This window comes from Eschrichtius robustus, chromosome 17 (assembly GCF_028021215.1).
Source record: "Eschrichtius robustus isolate mEscRob2 chromosome 17, mEscRob2.pri, whole genome shotgun sequence".
Taxonomy (NCBI): Eukaryota; Metazoa; Chordata; class Mammalia; order Artiodactyla; family Eschrichtiidae; genus Eschrichtius; species Eschrichtius robustus.
The window spans coordinates 62,907,238-62,928,490 of NC_090840.1; the positions used below are offsets into that span (position 1 = coordinate 62,907,238).

The 21,253-nt window shown below is 36.2% G+C and overlaps 1 pseudogene; it reads right to left on the reverse strand.

Moving 5' to 3' along the window:
- Positions 1-791: 791 nt before the first annotated feature.
- Positions 792-16,599, reverse strand: LOC137751059 (ferritin light chain pseudogene; annotated as a pseudogene).
- Between the last annotated feature and the right edge of the window lie 4,654 nt (positions 16,600-21,253).

Consider the following 21,253-nt stretch of genomic DNA (forward strand, 5'->3'; position numbering starts at 1 on the left):
GAAAAGGAAACTTAATTACATCATTTACAGCGTTCATAAAGCAAAAACGAACCAGTTACCCAAGCGAAGCACTGTTCTTTCTAATATTAAGACCACAAAGAAATTTCTCTTGAGAGGCTTCATAAAGAGGTCAGTGTATGATGTAATTAATAATCAGTGTTCTCAGTAGCAACCTAATGGGAGACACAAAGATGAATGTCACAGGGCTCTTTCTTCAATACAGGCAGATGGCATCACATCAACTTTAAAATCAGGAAAAGCAATTTTATCATGAGTTTGGGGGTTGATGGGGGGGACACAATATGATATGGTCAAGGTACTCAGCTCTTTGCTCTGCTCAGCAAAACCAAAGGTACATTTTGGAACAACAGAGTTGAATCCAGTACCCAGAATGACTCCGGAGAAGTCCTGAAACCCTTAAAATTCTATGCAACATTTTCTGAATAGGTGCGTTTATTCTTCTTGCCAGAGAAAACATAGTTTATCAGATACACTGTACTCAGCGTACCCAGGTGATACACATAAATTAGGAACCATTTCTTTAGACAATCTAGAGAATGAGACTACAAATCATTCATGCTATTCAGATACTTACGTTTTCTTCTTACAGCCTAGCTTATTTTTCCTCTGCAAAAAGAACCTTTTCTGTTTCCATGTGGTGCCACGGCTTGGGTGAAGGTTTCAGGGTGGTTAAAAAGTTGCCTCCTGGTTGGAGGAAGGGGTTCGGGCAGAGATCTGGAGGCGGGGGAAGGCAGGGGGGTCTCGCAGAGGCCGCCGGGCTCTGGAGGCTCCTAGTCGCGCGGACAGGAGAGCCTTTCGAAGAGATACTCGCCCAGTTCGGCCTGGGGGCCCGGCCAGACTGCGCAGGTCCGTCAGGTGCACGCCCATCTGCTTGAGGAGCTTCTGGATGAGCTCCCCCTGCCGGAAGCGGCTCTCCAGGAACTCACAGAGCTGGGCGCCTTCGCTCGCAGAACCTGGGGCCTGCAGATCTGAGAGCGCCCGGTCCAGGCTCCTCTCCAGGGCCGTGGCGGCCTCCGTGGCGCCCACGCTGGCGCCCCACTCCTCCGGGGACAGCTTCTGCCCATCCTGGAGCAGGGTGCGGCCGCCCCACTGCTTCCGCATCTTCAAGAGAAGCTGGGCGCCCTTGCGCTTCTCCTCAGCCAACTCCCGGAAGAAGCGGCCCACGCCCTCCAGAGCCACCTCCACGCCTTCGAAGTGGAAGCTCGGAGAGAGGTAAGTGGACGAGGCCCGAGGTGCAGGTTGATCAGCGGGGTGACGGCGGCCTCCACCTCGGTGGAAGAACTCTGCTGGATGGGGGGCTCGCGGTGAGTCAGCAGTGAGGAGGCCTTCTCCGTGAAGTGTGCTGTGAGGATGCACCCGGAAGCAGGGACCTGGGTCTTATTCTTTTCTCCAGCTACTTGCTAAACACTTTTATTACTTCCAATAATTTGTAGAGTCAGGGCTCTTACAATAATATCATCTGTGGATAATGACATTCTCGTTTCTTGTAGTTCTGAGGCTTTTTTTCATTTTCTGCCTGCACTGATTAGGATTTTTAATACGAAGATGAATAAAAGTATGGATACTAGACATTCTTCCTAATTTTAAAGGGCGTGTTTCTAAAGTTTCTATTAACAGTGATGATACTGAAACCGTGGGTTAAATCCATTTCACCTGCCGTCACTAATCAAGGTGTTTTAAGATTTGCCTGACCTCCAAGCTGCACTTAGCCTAGACAATAAGGTGTTTGCCCAAGTTGTTTTCCAGCTGCTATAGTTTGAGCTGAGCTGGGTAAGTCTGGATAGGACCACCCACCCTTCAGGTGGGCATTCCAGAGTGTCTGCTTGGTGACCTTTTGACATCAAAGGGCTAAAACCTCTACCCTCAGAACATGCAGAGGCCTGTAGCCTAGTTACACCTGGTCAGGATGTCAGTTACCACACCTTTTTCCAATCACCTTTCCACACACTCCCCATGCCTCGGGCCACCCTGCTTCTTTATTCTTTTCTTTTTTTAATTTTTGAATTTTATTTTATTTATTTTTTTATATAGCAGGTTCTTATTAGTCATCCATTTTATACACATCAGTGTATACATGTCAATCCCAATCTCCCAATTCAGCACACCACCATCCCCACCCCACCGGGGTTTTCCCCCCCTTGGCGTCCATACGTTTGTTCTCTACATCTGTGTCTCAATTTCTGCCCTGCAAACCGGTTCATCTGTACCATTTTTCTAGGTTCCACATACATGCGTTAATATACGATATTTGTTTTTCTCTTTCTGACTTACTTCACTCTGTATGACAGTCTCTAGATCCATCCACATCTCTACAAATGACTCAATTTCGTTCCTTTTTATGGCTGAGTAATATTCCACTGTATATATGTACCACATCTTCTTTATCCATTTGTCTGTCGATGGGCATTTAGGTTGCTTCCATGACCTGGCTATTGTAAATAGTGCTGCAATGAACATTGGGGTGCATGTGTCTTTTTGAATTATGGTTTTCTCTGGGTATATGCCCAGTAGAGGGATTGCTGGATCATATGTTAATTCGATTTTTAGTTTTTTAAGGAACGTCCATACTGTTCCCCATAGTGGCTGTATCAATTTACATTCCCACCAACAGTGCAGGAGGCTTCCCTTTTCTCCACACCCTCTCCAGCATTTGTTGTTTGTAGATTTTCTGATGATGCCCATTCTAACTGGTGTGAGGTTATACCTCATTGTAGTTTTGATTTGCATTTCTCTAATAATTAGTGATGTTGAGCTGCTTTTCATGTGCTTCTTGGCCATCTGTATGTCGTCTTTGGAGAAATGTCTATTAAGGTTTTCTGCCCATTTTCTTTCTTTTTTTTTTTTTAAATTACTGCCTCTTAGAGTTTTCATCCACTTGTTTGTTTATTTATTTATTTATTTATTTTTATTTTTGGCTGTGTTGGGTCTTCGTTTCTGTGCGAGGGCTTTCTCTAGTTGCGGCGAGCGGAGGGCCACTCTTCATCGCGGTGCGCGGGCCTTTCACTGTCGCAGCCTCTCCTGTTGCGGGGCACAGGCTCCAGACGTGCAGGCTCAGTAGTTGTGGCTCACGGGCCTAGTTGCTCCGCGGCATGTGAGATCTTCCCAGACCAGGGTTCGAACCCGTGTCCCCTGCATTGGCAGGCAGATTCTCAACCACTGCGCCACCAGGGAAGCCCCTCTGCCCATTTTCTGATTGGGTTGTTTGTTTTCTTAATATTGAGCTGCATGAGCTGTTTATATATTTTGGAGATTAATCCTTTGTCTGTTGATTAGTTTGCAAATATTTTCTCCCATTCTGAGAGTTGTCTTTTCGTCTTGTTTATGGTTTCCTTTGCTGTGCAAAAGCTTTGAAGTTTCATTAGGTCCCATTTGTTTATTTTTGTTTTTATTTCCATTACTCTAGGAGGTGGGTCAAAAAAGATCTTGCTGTGACTTATGTCAAGGAGTGTTCTTCCTATGTTTTCCTCTAAGAGTTTTATAGTGTCCGGTCTTATATTTAGGTCTCGAATCCATTTTGAGTTTATTTTTGTGTATGGTGTTAGGGAGTGTTCTAATTTCATTCTTTTACATGTAGCTGTCCAGTTTTCCCAGCACCACTTATTGAAGAGACTGTCTTTTCTCCACTGTATATCCTTGCCTCCTTTGTCATAGATTAGTTGACCATAGGTGCATGGGTTTATGTCTGGGCTTTCTGTCTTGTTCCATTGATCTATATTTATGTTTTTGTGCCAGTACCATATTGTCTAGATTACTGTAGCTTTGTAGTAGAGTCTGAAGTCAGGGAGTCTGATTCCTCCAGCTCCGTTTTTTTCCCTCAAGACTGCTTTGGCTATTCGGTGTCTTTTGTGTCTCCATACAAATTTTAAGATTTTTTGTTCTAGTTCTGTAAAAAATGCCATTGGTAATTTGATAGGGATTGCATTGAATCTGTAGATTGCTTTGGGTAGTATAGTCATTTTCACAATATTGATTCTTCCAATCCAAGAACATGGTATATCTCTCCATCTGTTGGTATCATCTTTAATTTCTTTCATCAGTGTCTTACAGTTTTCTGCATACAGGTCTTTTGTCTCCCTTGGTAGGTTTATTCCTAGGTATTTTATTCTTTTTGTTGCAATGGTAAATGGGAGTGTTTCCTTAATTTCTCTTTCAGATTTTTCATCATTAGTGTATAGGAATGCAAGAGATTTCTGTGCATTAATTTTGTATCCTGCAACTTTACCAAATTCATTGACTAGCTCCAGTAGTTTTCTGGTTAGCCATTTTATTTTATTAATATTTCATTTTTTCATTTGGACTGGTTCCATTGAAATAAGCTTCATTCTCGACTCTACCATAACTTTGTCTAACAGAAGAATAATCTTTGCCAATATAAACATATCAATATAATGTAAAATATTTTACTTTCATACATAATATTCAACTATTAATCATTTATTAAAAACAATTCACAAATTACACCAGGTAAAAGGTGGCAAAATTTCTACATGAGGTATATTAACTGACATTGTCTAATGATATCTGCTTTCCAAGAAGGCCATGATGATTATGTAGCTATAAGCATGTTTACAGAAACTTAAGTTAACCCTCAGGCAATAGAAAAACGGAAATGTAGTTATAAAACATTAAAAATTATAGTAAAACAGCAAGTTTTCCTTAGGCAAGGCTCTGATTTGTTGAGATGACTAATAGAGCTACTTATGAGGCAGCATGGTGTTCTTCTCCGATGAATTAACTCAACAAGTCCTACCCTACACTGTCAGATCATAGTGAATATGTAAGCAGCACGAAGCTTAAGAGTGTATGCAGTAATAAAATGTATTCGTTCACCTACAGCATTCATTGAAACCCTAGACATAGGTGTAACTGTAAGTTTAAGAAAGTGATGAATTGATGGTTCAAAATGCTTAGCCTTGTCTTCATAGATTAAATAATAGCCTTTGTACACTCCCATCCTTTCTGAGTTTTAATACACCTTCCAGAAAAATATCAATTCATCAATGACCTTGAATAAATGCCAATCTCAGTTATGCACTGAGGAAAAAAAATTAATGTTTACAAATAGCAGTACTTTAAAATGAGCTGAGTTCACATGGGATACATTTCAGCCTAAAAATAATATTTTAAGAGTATAAAAACATTTAAAAATGTGTTTTCATCTCCTGTCAGATGAGAGACAAAAAACGCTTTTATTTCTATTTAAATTTCAATATTGGCAGACATAAAAAAGTGTCACATACCAACAGAGAAATAGAAAATATTTTAAGATAAGCTGGCTAACACTTATTAAATCATTCTGTGACTGAGAGAATAGGTAGGAAAATATTCCCCAAATATAAGGTGCATTCATTGACTAGAAAAAGATAGACAGCACTCTTGTTATTTATTGTAATGACACTTAAATTAATAATGAAATGGATTTTATTGAACACTGCATTGTAAGAGGCAGATATTGAGTCCATATTATATAAAAATATTGTCTTTCAATATTTCCAGAAAAGAGCAAGGTTTGATTTTTACTTTATTTCTCATATACCTTCTTTTCCCTTTATTGATTTGCCTTTAATGAAAATCCCAAGACATATTTAGGGTCAAATTCTAGTCAGATAATTTACTCCATATGAACAGGAATCAACTATGTTGCAAGACTATGTGCCAGACACACATGTTTTTCACTCTCCACTATAAAGGTCTCTTCTGAAGTATATGGAATTAAATATATTGAGTAAGAATATTCTAACTGAGTTTAGAAACGGTAGTGCAGGTGTCATATATATATGAATGTAAGAAATAGTAAAATGCATGAGAAAATATAAACCTAAATTTTTCAAACTGATGAATAATATCAAAAAATGGTAGAATAAATATAGGCATATTCCAGATTTATCTATTATAGTGAAAAATTATATTTGACAAATTTATGAAATATATCCATTGCCTATGCAGACTCTATGTGGACTACCTGAGAGATGTTATATAAGAAGGAAGTTTCCAAAGCCTAGGTAAGCCAGAGTCAGGTTTAGTCCACATAGCTCCTGAGGACAAAGGGAAAATGAAACTCTCTGTTGAACTGTAAGTGTTATGTGGGAGCACAGATAAAAGAGAGGTAAGGATGTGTCTAGAAAGGAAATCTGTAAATGGAGAAGAGAGAAAGTCCTATAAAACACTAAAGAATAGAAAGGTGAACAGTTATCTCCAGAGAGAAAAATAATGATTATCACCAGACTGACCTATGACTGAGGAGTCTAAATAGGAATGTGGATCATTCTGCCAAAAAAATTAAAACTCCTTGATTAAACACATAGTCTTTCAAAATATATATTTATTAATGGTTAGAAATGTGAGAAAATATCAGGCAAGAAAATGGGTGAAGGTAGGGACCTACAGATACAATGAGAGCACTATGACCCGCTTTCTCCACTAAGAACACTTGCAAATATGGTACACGTGAGCTTAGTTTTTCACACAATCACTAGGAATAGGGAAGAGAAGACTAGTGTAGTCATTCAAGATTTTCTGTTTGCCTTTGACATTCATAGTTTTACTATAATATGTCTAAATGAGGATATCTTTGTATTTATCCTTCTTGGAGTTTGTTAGTGTTCTTGGATGTATACATTAATGCTTTCTATCAAATTTGAAAGATGTTGGCAATTATTACTTCCAGTATATTTTCTGTTCTTCTTTCCTTTTTTTTGGATACTCTCACTATGTGAAGCAAAATTATATGAACTCTGATTAAAAAAATAGTATGACTCAGATCTGCAAATAATGTCTATGTTTGGTTTCTAATAGACAAATTCATTCAAAGCTTTGACTTACTGAGACATACTTTAAAGTTTCCAGGTCATATAGTATATGATTCCAACACTGATTCAAATTGATACCTAATGCACTAATATTGTTATATTTTTAATATGAGTAATTTATTTACAAAAACCGTGTTTGAAATATGTCACCATTATGTTATATGTACAAATATTGCATAAATATTATAACAATAATCATAGGTTATATTAAATAGTATATAATTGTGTCTCTTATCTTAATTTTCTTATTAATTTCTTACTACTTTTTATGTAGTTCTGAGTAGCTTTTTTAAGCTGGAAGTCAAAATTAAATGGGAAACAATCTTGTCTAGAGATTCATGCAGCAACACAGTTGCAGAGAATGTGTGGAATATAACTCTAGTACATTTTTTACTTCCCAATAAATTATTTTTAGATTTCTTCTATTCAGTAATTTTAATATATCATATTCTATGTTGAGTTTAAGAGTATTTAGGTTTAGGGGGCATTGCTTTTCCTCAAGCAGCTAACAGTGACAGCCAGAATAATGAAATCAAATTATAATTTACTAAGTAGTATAACAAAGATATTCTTTCAAATTAATCAATATATCTTCAGTCACCTTTGATTTTCATACACTCTGTTGGCTATAGTAGATCAGGGATTCTTTACCTTGACACTACTGACATTATACAGTGAGTAGTTATTTATTTTGGAGGCATGTTTTGTGCATTTTAGGATGTTTAGTAGCATTCCTGGCCTCTGTCATCTAGGTACTAGTAGTACACCCTTCCCAGTTTTGATAACCAAAATTGCCTCCAGACATTGCTAAATGTCTCCTGGGCAATAAAATCATATCCTATTGAGAATTACTGCTGTTGATGAAACTGTGGATAAGACTAATCAGATCTCTGGGCTGCATCTAGTGGCATACACAAATAATAAACAAGTAAAGATGAATAAACCGGCTCAATACTGATTGTACTGAATGGTTTGAAGGTACTATATGTGACGATAGGTAGGTAATGAGGGATGCCAAATTCCAATAATATGTTAAGGGAGTACTTCTTGAGAAGGTGGCTCTTGAACTGAGATTTGAAGAATAAAAAGGAGTTATCTATGTGAAGAGATTAACAAAGTGTCAGTATCTTTTAGACTAAAGGATGCCTAAATCTGCCTGGGAAACCCAGACAAATCTTTGCTTAGAAGGCTTTATATTTAAAGTAGAAGTATAATGAATTTGTCAGAGAATTGAAAGAAATTTTCTTTCCTCACTCTCCCATGGCATGGAAATCAAATATTCTAAGAAGTGAAAGGAAAAGAAGATGGTGTCAAAAACTGTGAAGAGTCTAGGATTTTACCCTATTACAAGCTAACAAGTTAGCCTGCCACAGTTTCATGGATGCTGGCAGACGTTTTGAGACTCCTGAGTCTGGGACGAAGGGACTTACTTACAACAATTACTTACAACAATTATAGTGCCCAAATTGTTAGCATTTTCTTGTGCTAGTTTCCAGAACCTCCATTCTCATAGGGTGATGCAACAAGGACAAGGTACCAGGGAATGAAGTGTGTTACATAACAGGGGAGAGACCAAAGCGTAAGAAACCCAAATCTTTTATAATGGCTCTAAACGTGTCTGCCCTAGATTTGTCCACGTAGGAAACACTGTTTTTGTAATACTGGACTATAAACCAACCTTCCCTAAGCAAGTTGCTTCACAAATATCAGTTAAAAGATATAGTATGGGACAAAAAGGTAGTTAGTGTCTCTGCTTGCAAGAAATGAGAGAGACTTATGGCGAATTGTGTTAGAACATATGGGAACAGTGTTATGGACTGAATTGTGTCCTCCAAAAATTCATGTTAAAATCCTAACCCCCAATATGACTGCATTTGAAGTTAAGGCATTTAAAGGAGTAATTAAGGTTGAATAAGGTCATAGAGGTGGACCCTAACCCATTATGACTGGTGTCCTTATAAGAAAAGGGAGAGACACCAAGGATGTACCTGCACAGAGAAAAGGCCATGTGGGAACACAGCGAGTAGGTGGCCATCTGCAAGCCAAGGAGAGAAGCCTCAGGAGCAACCATGCCTGCCAAAGCCTTGGTCTTGGACTCGGGCTCCAGAACCGTGAAAACATTTACGTTGTTGAACCCACCCAGTTTGTGATATTTTTTTATGCTAGCCCTAGCAGAGTAATACAAAGAGTAAGCACATTTGGAACTTGAAATCTAGGTTATTTATTATGTAAAGAATGAGTCTTTAGGGAGAAAGAGGAAAGCATAATCTTCATCAGTACATGGGAGGATTTATGTGTCAAAATTTTTGAAGAGTCTGAGATTTTGCCTACTTACAAGCTAACAAGTTAGCAGGTCACAGTTTAGTATGTGCTGATAGAATATATGAGCTGCTGACTGAGTAAGAGAAGAATAGTTTATTACTCACAGCAACAGCAGTAGCCAGATTATCAGCATTTTTGTCCTGGTTCCCTGAGCCCTATTTCCTGGAGGACCCGATGACCCATGAACATGCAGTGGTTGAAATTACAGGAAAGAACATCTGAGCTCAGGGAATCTGAAGTATTTTTAATAGCCAGAAGTATGGTGCCATTTTGCAGTAGAGGAAGACTGTGTCTTCTGAGGATGTAAGCCACCTGGCCTTTGCACCAGATAAGAAACAATCTCTGTCGTCCTAAGCTGTTTGCTATATAAACATCTTTTAAAAGATAGTCCAAAACAAGGGGAGTCAATACCTCCCTTGCAAGATGTATAAAAACAGGAGAGAACAATGAGAAATTACTTTCGAACGTTAAAAAGAAAGCAGAGAAGGAAAAACCAACATATTTTTTTGTGAGAAATGTCTTGCATATTTTTATTGTTGTTGTTGTTGATAAGTATCTTTGAAAAGGTAGAATGGGTGGTTGCTTCTAAAGTACAGTTTAAGAAGAAACAAGATGATGGGTCCTACTGCAAAATATTTCTCCCTTTATGCATGGCTAATACCCAAAATGCTACCGGTGCATTTTAGCCTTTGTGAAAAATATTGCACCACCCATGAAGTCTTTTTCTTTTTTTTTTTGGAAAACAAATAGTCCTGGGAACAAGAAGACATTGTAACTAACCTTTTGGTGTGAAGTAAATTTAGCTCAGTGATTTCCCTCCTAACAAGAGAAATAGGAGTACTGGATAGTAGTAGGAGATCCTAGAAGGTGGGAAGATATAAGACGAAAATGCAGGTGTTAAAGACACTATTTATTTATTTATTTATTGCCACTGCTGCACAGCATGTGGGATCTTAGTTCCTGACAAGGGATCAAACCTGTGCCCCCTGAAGTTGAAGCATGGAGTCTTAACCACTGGACCGCCAGGGAAGTCCCAAAGACACTTTAAACAATATTTATCTTAGAACTGTCCGTCTTGTTCATATGTTGCAATAACTTTCTATGTTTAGAATTATACCATAGTACACTGGCTTGTGTACTCTATTAAACATGTGTATTAATGGTTTTTATAATGCCTGCTAATTTTCCAAAACTCCATTTTTAAATAGATTTTACATTTAAAACAAAAATTAATAGTGTTCATCTTTGTGGATAATTAAATTTCTGCATCTATTAATGAGTGCAATATTAAAATGACTCCATAAAATTCTGAGTCAAGGCTTAAAAATTAATCAACATAGTCAGTATACTAAGGTATTTCTGTATGCAAAACTGAAAATCTACTCTTATTAAAAATATATATATTTAATAGTTTTACTATGCTTATGTATACTATAATTTTTATTATGTATATGTACATAATAAAAATATACATATACATAATACTTGTAATATGTATAGTTATAGCCTGAAAGAGACTTTTCCATTTCATATGTACCTGAATAACTACAAGTTATTATAGTGTCAAATATATGGTACAAACTATAAATTCCCAAACTATGTAGAGGCAGGGCAATGCACTGTAAAGAAACTGAACTGAAAAAGATTCCTTTAAAGAAAGAGCGACTCCATAATGGATACAAAGAATTTGGATAGACAGGGACAGTGAAGGTATAGCAAACTGGAAATAAATCATGGCATAAATGATTAAAGACAGGAAGTTACTATGGACTGAATTGTGGCTCCCCACCTCCCGAAAATTTGTATGTTGAAGTTCTAACCTCCAATGTGACTGTAGTTGGAGATAGGAGACAGTTTAGGTTACATGAAGGCACAAGGTTGGGCCCTAATCCGATAGAGCTGATGTCCTTATGAAGAGGGGAAGAGACACAAGGGCTCTCTCACTTTCTCTGAAAGGAAAGGCCAGTGTGAAGATGTCTGTCTGCAAGCCAGGAAGAGAGGCTTCATCAGGAACCAATCCTTCTGGTACCTTGATTTTAGGCTTCCAGACTCAAAAACTGTGAGAAAACAAGCTTCTGTTGTTTGAGCCACCTAGTCTGTGGTATTTTGTTATGGCAGCTTGAGCTGACTAACAGATATGTAAGGCATCTTTCAAGATAGTTGATATGCAGTCTAGGTAAGATAGAAGCTTGGTACAAATAGCCTTTTGTTACAGGAGATAAGGTCTGTATAGTTTGTAAATAAACAAATGAATAAATGAGTGAATATGCACATGAATAAGTGAATGCATGAAAGAATGAAATCAAAGCAAGTCAATAACAGACGTTGACGGCCTTGAAAGGAGACTGAAAAATTATTTTTTGGTAGCAGGAAGCAACTACAAATTTTTGCTTAGTGGTGAGACACGATTAACACCATGTAGGAGGATTAATGTGTAAGCCGTTTATGTTTTTTCACTCAGGAGGAGAGAGGCTGAATCCAAAAAGGGTTACTAAAATCTATGGTGTGATGAGCACTTGGCCTGAGGGAAGAATAGTGTTGTAATAAAAAGGAAGGGAAAGATGGAAAAGCAATGAGAGGAGTCATGGTTGATTTTATCAGTGAGGGAGGAGCCAAATATGGATCTATGCCTTAAATCCTAAGAGTGTAGGGGACAGCGACACCGAACTCAATTTTGTGAGTCAGTTTGGTGAAAAGAAAATGTTTGAGTTGGAAAAAAAGATTTGAGATGACAACTGGGTATATGAGGGAGAATGACTGGGAGACTGTATAAAATAGATAAATAATGAGGTCCTACTATATAGCACAGGGAACTATAGTCAATATCTTGTAATAACCTATAATGAAAAGAATATGGAAAAGAATATATATATATTCTTTTTCATATATTTACAATGTTGTGTTAGTTTCTGGTGTACAGCAAAGTGATTCAGTTATATAACATCGCAAGTCAACTATACTTCAAAATTTTCTAGTAGTCCATGATGGAATACTAGATATCTATATTATCTGTTAAACATCATTGTTTTATTTAATATCGCCATAGTTTCTATAACTGGACTTATGAGTTAGTTCATGGCTGAATTGCATTACCCATCAGAACTCGAGTTCTTTTCTAAAAACCATGGGTTGAATATTTTTAAAATAAAATTTTTTAAAATTATAATACTGTTCAAAGTCAGTATAATTAAAATGAGTCTCATTTACACTAAATATTTATGCTTTATCTACACACTCAGAAACATAATACAAAGATACTACTTTTTCCTTCAGTAAAATAATACATATCTAAATACAGTTCACCTTGAACTACATGGGTTTGAACTGTGTGAGTCCACTTATATGTGGGTTTTTTAAAAAATTAATATACAGTCAACCCTTTGTATTTGTGGCTTCTGCATGGGCAGATCCAGCCAACCACCACTGGTTGAACCCAGGGATGCAGAACCCACAGATACAGAGGGCCACTATGGGACTTGAGCATCTGTGAACTTTGGTATTTTGTGGCAGGTCATGGAAGTTATCACCCTAGGATACTGAGGGAGGATTGTAGTAATATATTTGGCATAGTAGTGGTAAAAATAATTACCAATGTTAATAGAGTGGTTACTGTATATCAGGCACTGTTCTAATGCTTTATGAGTATAACTTCATTAATCATCCAGTAATAGGTACTATTATTAATCTTATTTTTACAGATGAGAAATCTAAGACCCATAGAATTTAAGTATTTAAGACAAAATCCAGATTTTGTGGCATGGTAGACTGGATCTAGGGCCCATACCCTTAACCACAATGCATAGACAATGAAGGAGAAATTAAACATAGATTTGAATATTTTTATAGCCTATAGTATTAAAAAATACCATGATTTACCTGTGTCATATCCAGATATGAACTAGTTTTGTTATATTACCTTTATGTAAGAAGTACCAGTACAATCAGCAATTGAGGAGGGGTTGTGCACATTTTTATCTCTAACAAAACCTGGAAGATTTCTATAGTTCAGAATATAATGACCCCCAAAAATGTTAAATTGAGGGAACACATATGCATGAAACACTTCTGATAGGTCTGAGAGTTTGAAAATATGGGGTTGGTATAAAATGGGTAAAGGGTTGATGCTTCTCTTGAAACATTGTTATAATTCTCCCATTATAATAAATCAAAGGAAATATTAACATATTAAAATTTGAAATGTGACCTAGTTTTTTTTTTTTTTTTTAATTTCCAATGCTTCCTCAACAATGATAAAAGAGTTGAGCTAATAGATGTTGTATATCTATTGGTGATGAGTCAGCCAGTGAGGAATAAGGCCCTAGTTCTGGTGAAACATCATGTCAATTGATACTTTGAGGCCCAAGCTTATGACTCTGAGTCTACCCATAAAGAAATTATGAGACCTAGGAGTGGAGTTGCTGGGTCATATGGTAGTTTTATTTTTAGTTTTTGGAGAAACTTTCATACTGTTTTCCACAGTGGCTGCACCAGTTTACATTCCCACCAACAATATATAAGGGTTTCCTTTTCTCCACATCTTGCCAACATTTGTTATTTGTGTTCTTTTTGATGATATCAAAAGATATCTCTGAATGATATCTCTTTGTGGTTTTGGTTTGCATTTCCCTGATGATTACCAATGTTGAGCACCTTTTCATGAGCCTGTTGGACATCTGCATGTCCTCTTTGGGAAAATGTTCAGTTCTTCTACCTGTTTTTTAAATATTGCAGATATTTTCTCCCATTCTGTAGGTTGTCTTTTTTGTTTTGTAGAAAGTTTCCTTTGCTGTGCAAAAGCTGTTAAGTTTAATTGGGTCTGGGTCCCATTTGTTTGTTTTTGCTTTTATTTCCTTTGCTTTAGGAGGCAGATTCAAAAAATATTGCTATGATTTATGTAAAAGAGTGTTCTGCCTATGCTTTTCTCTAAGAGTTTTATGGTTTCCGGTCTTACATTTAGATCTTTAATCCATTTTGAGTTTATTTTTGTATATGGTATTAGAAGATGTTCTAATTTTGCTTTTTTTACATGTAGCTGTCCATTTTTCCCAGCACCATTTATTGAGTAGACTGTCTTTTCTCCTTTGTGTATTCTTGCCTCCTTTGTCATAGATTAATTGACCATAAGTGTGTGGGTTTATTTCTGAGCTCTCTATTCTGTTCCATTGATCAATGTGTCTGTTTTTGTACCAGTACCATACTGTTTTGATTGCTGTAGCTTTGTAATATAGTCTGAAGTCAGGGAGCATGATTCCTCCAGCTCTCTTCTTCTTTCTCAAGATTGTTTTGGCTATTTTCTGTCTTTTCTGTTTCCATACACATTTTAAAATTATTTGTTCTAGTTCTGTGAAAAATGCTACTGGTATTTTGATAGGGATTGTATTGACTTTGTAGATTGCCTTGGGTAGTATGGTCATTTTAACAGAAAATTAACTCTTCCAATCTAAGAACATGGTATATCTTTCCATCTGTTTGTGTCATCTTCTATTTCTTTCATTAGTACAGATCACAAAAACACTAATTCAAAAAGATTACATGCACCCCAATGTTCATAGCAGCATTATTTACAATTGCCAAGACACGGAAGCAACTTAAATGTCCATCAACAGATTAATGGATAAAAAAGATGTGAGATGTATATATATGTATATATGTATATACACACATATATCTGAGGTACATTGTATATATACAATGTAATACCACACAGCCATAAAAAAGAATAAAATCTTGCTATTTGCAACAACGTGGAGGGACTTGGAGGGTATTAAGCTGAGTGAAATCAATCAGATGTAGAAAGAAAAATACTGTATGATATCACTTATATGTAGAATCTAAAAAATACAACACACTAGTGAATATAACAAAAAAGAAACAGAGTCACAGATATAGAGAACAAACTAATGGTTACCAGTGGGGAGAGGGAAGGGAGGAGAGGCAATATACAGGTAGGGGATTAAGAGGTACAAATTATTATCCTTGTACAATATATCCGTGTATATATATTGTACAACACAAGGAATATAGCTCTGAGAACTGCAGAGTTGAGCCATTAATAACAACACCTAGTTATAACTCATTTATGACAAAGAAAAAACATCCTGACTTGGATTTTGTTTAAATCTAACTAGGCCAGAAGTGATAGAGTTGAGGACTAGACAACTTGGTGCCATTTCTATTTCATCCTTTTTGTACATGATAAAGCTAATCAGACTCATTATTCTGTGGTATTTCTCAGGTTATTAAATTTACCCTTTGTCTCCAATACTACCTATCAACAATTTACTTCTTCACATTTCTCTCATTCCCGGCTATCACAGTTGTTATCATCCATAAAATTTTTCCTCCTCAGTGCCCTTCTTCTCCATTTCCAGCACCAAAGCATTTATTTTCTCCTTTATATCTAGCAGAACACCATCCTGTCTGAGGCCTCCATGCAAGATGACTCATTCTCAAACACTTGTACTTGAATCTGAAATAATATTATAACAGCTCCTCAATAAAAGTGGTGCCCTCCTTACAAACAATTCTTTTACAAGCTACCAAGCTATCAGTGGAATTATATACACACACACACACACACACACACACACACACATATATATATATAAAATTCTTCCTCATATAAAATATATATATGTTTAAATAATGTATATGTATACATATGTACACAAAGGTGGAATTTATTCAGTACCAGAGTTGCTAAGTGACTTTCTTAAAGCATAAGCATGGTGGGTACAGAGCTGGCATACAAAGCCAGGGTATCAGACTAAGAATCTATTACTTTTTCTTAAAAAACATATCTCAGTGTTTTATGTATAAACATATTATTGCATTATTTTATATTTATGATATTAAGACATCTCTTTGAGGTATTTATGAAGTAGTAGAGTGCATGCTGGCAGGCCTCATTTTCAAGTAATAAGGCATTTCTCCTAACCAAAAGCTAAGGTGAATTGCCATGAGGTGAAGTATTGATTGTGCATAAGCAAACTATTGATTATGCATACTTCTCCACATGCAGAGAATATGAAATATCTAGGTACCTAAATTCTAGCAAGGTAGGATCTTCTTTTGAAAGGGGACTCTATTTAAGAAGGAATAAGAGAAGAACAGACTTTGAGAAAAAAAGCGTAACGTATATCTTCCAGGTAATTGGAAGATATACATTTGTCACCTGAAGTCAAGTAAGTTGCATTAGTCAAGACTGAATTGCAAACAATAGTAGTTCAAGCATGAGGGAAATGTACTGGTAGGACTAGGGAATTTCACACAACTGCTTTGCTGGTTGGGTGTCATGGCTAACTGGAACTTCGAAAACTCTGTGTTCTCCATCTTTCATCTCGTCTTTCTGCCTGATTATTCTCAGATCAACTTCTTCTGCATGACTGGAAATGTGACAGTCTGTACACTTTAAATCTCTTGCCTTTGCTATTAGAGTGACCGACATTCCGATATATAATTAGCCTGAAAGTTGTGAGACTAATATTCTAATTTTTTAAGAGGTAACCACATTTAAGTCAAGCAAATATTGAAGAGAGGCAGGGTCATTTAGCACAAATATGGGCACTGGGGCCCCAGTTATGCACATTAGAAAAATACATTAATAACAGTATTAATATATATTGTATTAATGTATACTGTATAATGTATTAATTAACAGTATTAATTAGAAAGTGCAGCTGCACATAGCAATTTACTCTTTCCCTTTTTGAGAAGGGATAAAATGATGGTGGCAGGGGGAAATTTTTAAAAATATATTACAGAAAAGTCACTGTAGAGACTAAGCTTATGAATTAAAATTATGTGGATGTATTCAAAACCAACTTGGCTTGGAGGTTGGTCATGGAGTGGATATTTGTGTGCAGAGTAGCACAAGAAATGCAATATTCCCTAAAGTCATTAAATAAGCTGATCATTTTTTAGAATTTCCTCACACCAAACTGGTCAGATCCTTAACTCAGGCTGTGTAACTCAATCAGATTGACAGCACTCTCAGTAGCAAAGGTTATTATGATTGTAATTGAATTGGAGCTCTGTGATTAATTCCCCTAAAATTTTGAAGAGGAGAAATCAACCTGAATCATCATATGAAACACAAACACTAAAAGGCAATTCATTCAGAAGCTGCAAGTGCTCAGCAAAAGATGGAGTTAATTAACTTGGCCCTATACTCAACAAAGATAGTTAATGTGATTAAGTTATGCCCTTAAAGGAATATCAATTTCTTGAGCTAGAAAACTTACTAGCTTTCCCATGCACACTGTAGTTATGCCAGAACATAGGAGTATGTCTACCTCCTTATTCCTCCTTCTCCTTTGCCTTTACTCACTCTCCTATTTGCTTGCCAACATTTACAACTCATGTTTATAACTGCCTTAATTCCCCATAAACTAAAAATGTAATAAGATACTGCAAAATATAGTTCTTCTTTAGTGATGTATTGGGTGGAGCAGAGTTTGATACTCTCAGTCAGCCATTTATAGCCAGAATTGTGAAAGCCCCTTTTGGCACTAGATTGAAGGCATGGTAAATGGGGGCAATGGACAAGCAAAACAAAAAAGCAATTTCTCCCATATGAAGGCTTTGCTGTTTTAGTCATAAATAGCCTAACTAAAACTATACCACATAGTAGGTAAATGAAGAGTGAATAAATAAAAAAGTTTGGTTTCAATATTTCATTTTTTTACCATTATTATCATTTATTTATTTGTGAAGTGATGACAGGTACTTGGCTTTATTTGAGCTATTAGAGAAGACAGAGTTCCTGCCCTAACTGTTTCCTATTCAAAATGCATAAATTCAGGAAGCAAGGCATGGTTTTACTCATATAGGGATGAGGTCTTTTTTTTTCCCCCCGAAGTGTGACATTTTTCTGCTAATTTTTCTCTACTTAAGGGAGGGAATAATAAACGACTGGAAAAAAAAAAAAAGAAAGATAAACTTCTGAGGATAAGTGAGTAATCATTAGCATAAATCCAATATTGTAAAGGAAGAACACTTCATTTGATTATTAAAGTTATACAAAGCATTACAATATCAAACATGCCTAATAATTGGTGAAAAAATCATATTTTAAGGCAAGACAAGAAAAATCTAAACATAAAATTTTTCTCTGCTCATTTGGGCCACCTCCCACCTCTCTAGTGTGTATTGTGCATCTGCATTATACATTAGCCAGACCTCCTCAATGGCAGAAATACCTGCTCAATCATAAAGATCAATTTTTCTTCTTCTGGCACCAGCCATGTAACCCCTTAGAATATAACATTACTTACTTATGACCTTATTAATGTTACCAGCTGTATTACTTGTGTTCTGCCTATTCTACAAGATTGTTTCTTGCGTTACCAAACGTGATTGAGCCTCCAATAAAAATGACTAGGTGACTTGGAACAATTGACCAAATATATAGTTCTATAAGATCAGTGATTGTAATAGTGTAACTATAGATAAGGGAAGAAGCAACAAGAGGGAACCATTTCTTGGACCATATCAGACTAGTAAGACAGGCGGTCTGGAGGCTATTGTTAACAGGGCCCAGTCCAGTAATAGCACACTGAGCGGTCTATCAATGAAATCCTTGCCTGACATGGGGATGAGAATTCCTAGCACCATGAGACAAACTAGTCATGAAATGCCCCCCAAACCTTGGTTGAAATTAAGACCAAAAGAGGGGTGTGGGGATTGTAAAATAAGGAATATTGCCCACCATCCAGTTCTACAAGAATCAAGTCATTAGCCACTGCAATTACTGACCTACAATATACCCTGAAAGAAATTTGAAATTCGGGGAAAATATCAGGATGAGGCATTTTGTGCTTTTGCAAAACTGGCAGAATTGGCCCTCAGTTAGATATTTTCAGGAGAAAATTTTTTGAACCCAGTTTCGTGCATCTCCCCATACTTAGAAAAGCACTAAAACCATTAACTTAGATATCTGTTCCTCATGAATAGCAGTAACTTTCTTCCAAGATGTGTGCTTGATTGCATGTACCCCTTCGCCAGAATCATATATATATACTGGCCTTCTCCCCTCACCTCTTTGGAACAGTCTCCAGAGATATCTGAAAGACAATCTCCTGGGTTATAATCCTCAGGTTGGCTCGAATAACACTTTCCATTTCTTTCTTAGGTTGACTATTGATTAATTTTTTTGTCAACCTTAATATATATCCTTTTTTACTAGGAAACAATATCAAAAAAAGTCTTCTGAACAAGAATATCAGGTCACTTGGTTAGAGATCTTATAATGGAGAGAAATAAAGGAAAGGAAATTTTAAGAATAAGCACAAATTTTTGTCACATAAATAAAAATATAAAAGCCTTATCTCTCAGACTGAAAGTCTGTCCATGAATTGTGTTCTTTTAAAGACCAAAAGAAACTACTGTCTTACCAATTATTTTTCATTATGTCATTTGCAGAGGAAAAAAAGGAACAAAGCTTTTTCCTATACTTTCCCCACTGAAGTCAAAGACTAAAAACTTTCTTTTGATACTACTGTTATCATTCCTGTGGAAAATGGAATGAACACACTGAAGTTGTGCTTTTGAATTTGCTTCCAATTAGTAGTGATTGATTGTATGCATATTTGTTAAATCATTTTTGGTGCAGAGACAAAATAAACATTGATACCTCCAACCAATACACAGATGGGAAATAAAGCCAGAAAAGGCAGCTTCCAAACCTTCCCTATAGCACTTGAATTATGTTTTAAAAGATTTTATCATCCTGTTTTCAAAGTTTTGTAGGGGAGGGTTGCATTTTACTTTTCATATATTACACATGAGGTTACCTGTCTTTTCAGTTACAGAGTCTAAGAAAATCCCAGAAAATCCTTGTGCAAAGATGTTCCATTTTGGTCTACTGCACTTTTCTTTGGCAAACTTTTGCAGCTTGTCAGCATTACAAAGTATGACAATCTCCAAAGTATAGGGTGCCAGCAGGACAACAGGAAATACCCACTACAATAAAAGAGTTTATAGTGTTTAAAAACTTATTTTCCAGGAGCAGAAAAACTGATCTTCTCAACAGACAAATGTAAAACACTTTACAGTTAGAAAAACTATGCTTCACTTTTTCTCATAATTATTTCAAACAGCTCTAGTTGAAAGATATTCCATGCACTCAAGGAAAATCAGCAAACAGTTATGGTAAACCACATGAGTTTGTTTCTTGAGCATGAAAGCATTTCAAAGTGAAAGCCCAGGAAAGCTGATGACTAAAAATAAATTTACATACATATTTCTTTGATAAAATAGAGCTTTTATAGTTATAAATTACTGCTGTGTGTGGTCTCACTGTTAAAATATCATTATTATTTTTTGTTCTTGTTCTCTCGGGTATATTTAAGATAACTCACTTGCAGGTGCACATTTAAAAACTCCATTTTTAAATTTACTTTAATTTTCAAATTTATGGACATCTACAAGATGAACTTGAACAGCCAGAATAAATAGAAGTATTCTTTTAAGTAAGTTAAATAGTTACATCCAATAGAAAGAAGGATCTGCCAGGAAGAGAGGCCCTTAATCTGTTTCCCAGCCAAAAGAAAACATCACCCGTCAAAACTATTCGCAGGACAGCGAGAACAAAGTTCTTCATTCACAAAGTGAAAGACGCCAAGGACAACCAGAATGTTTATTGAAATCCAAGGAATAACTTTGATTGCAAAATATTCAGTCTTTTTAAGTGGAACTAAAATTTAATTTGTAGATAGTTACAAATTATTGAAATTAGGAAGAGATTTCACTATCTTCTCATGAAATGTCTTTGCGTACTTCATATTTATTCTGTTTTAAAATACATCATAGTCTATATATGAAACTCCTGTTCTTACGTTGTTGTTTTTATTCATAAAATCACACCCTTTGTGCAGTGCACTTCAGAAATGTATCACATGAAGACTCTTGTTCTAACCCAACACTTTTTTCTTTTCTTGTTTCTAAAATCAGTTCATGGATATTAAGACATATTTCACACACACACACACACACACACACACACACACACACAAAATGGCATAGTGTGTTCAGGGAAGGGTCATAAATCAAGTGAAGTTTAACTGTATTAGTTAAGTGTGAGGTTCAGGATGGAAAAGATA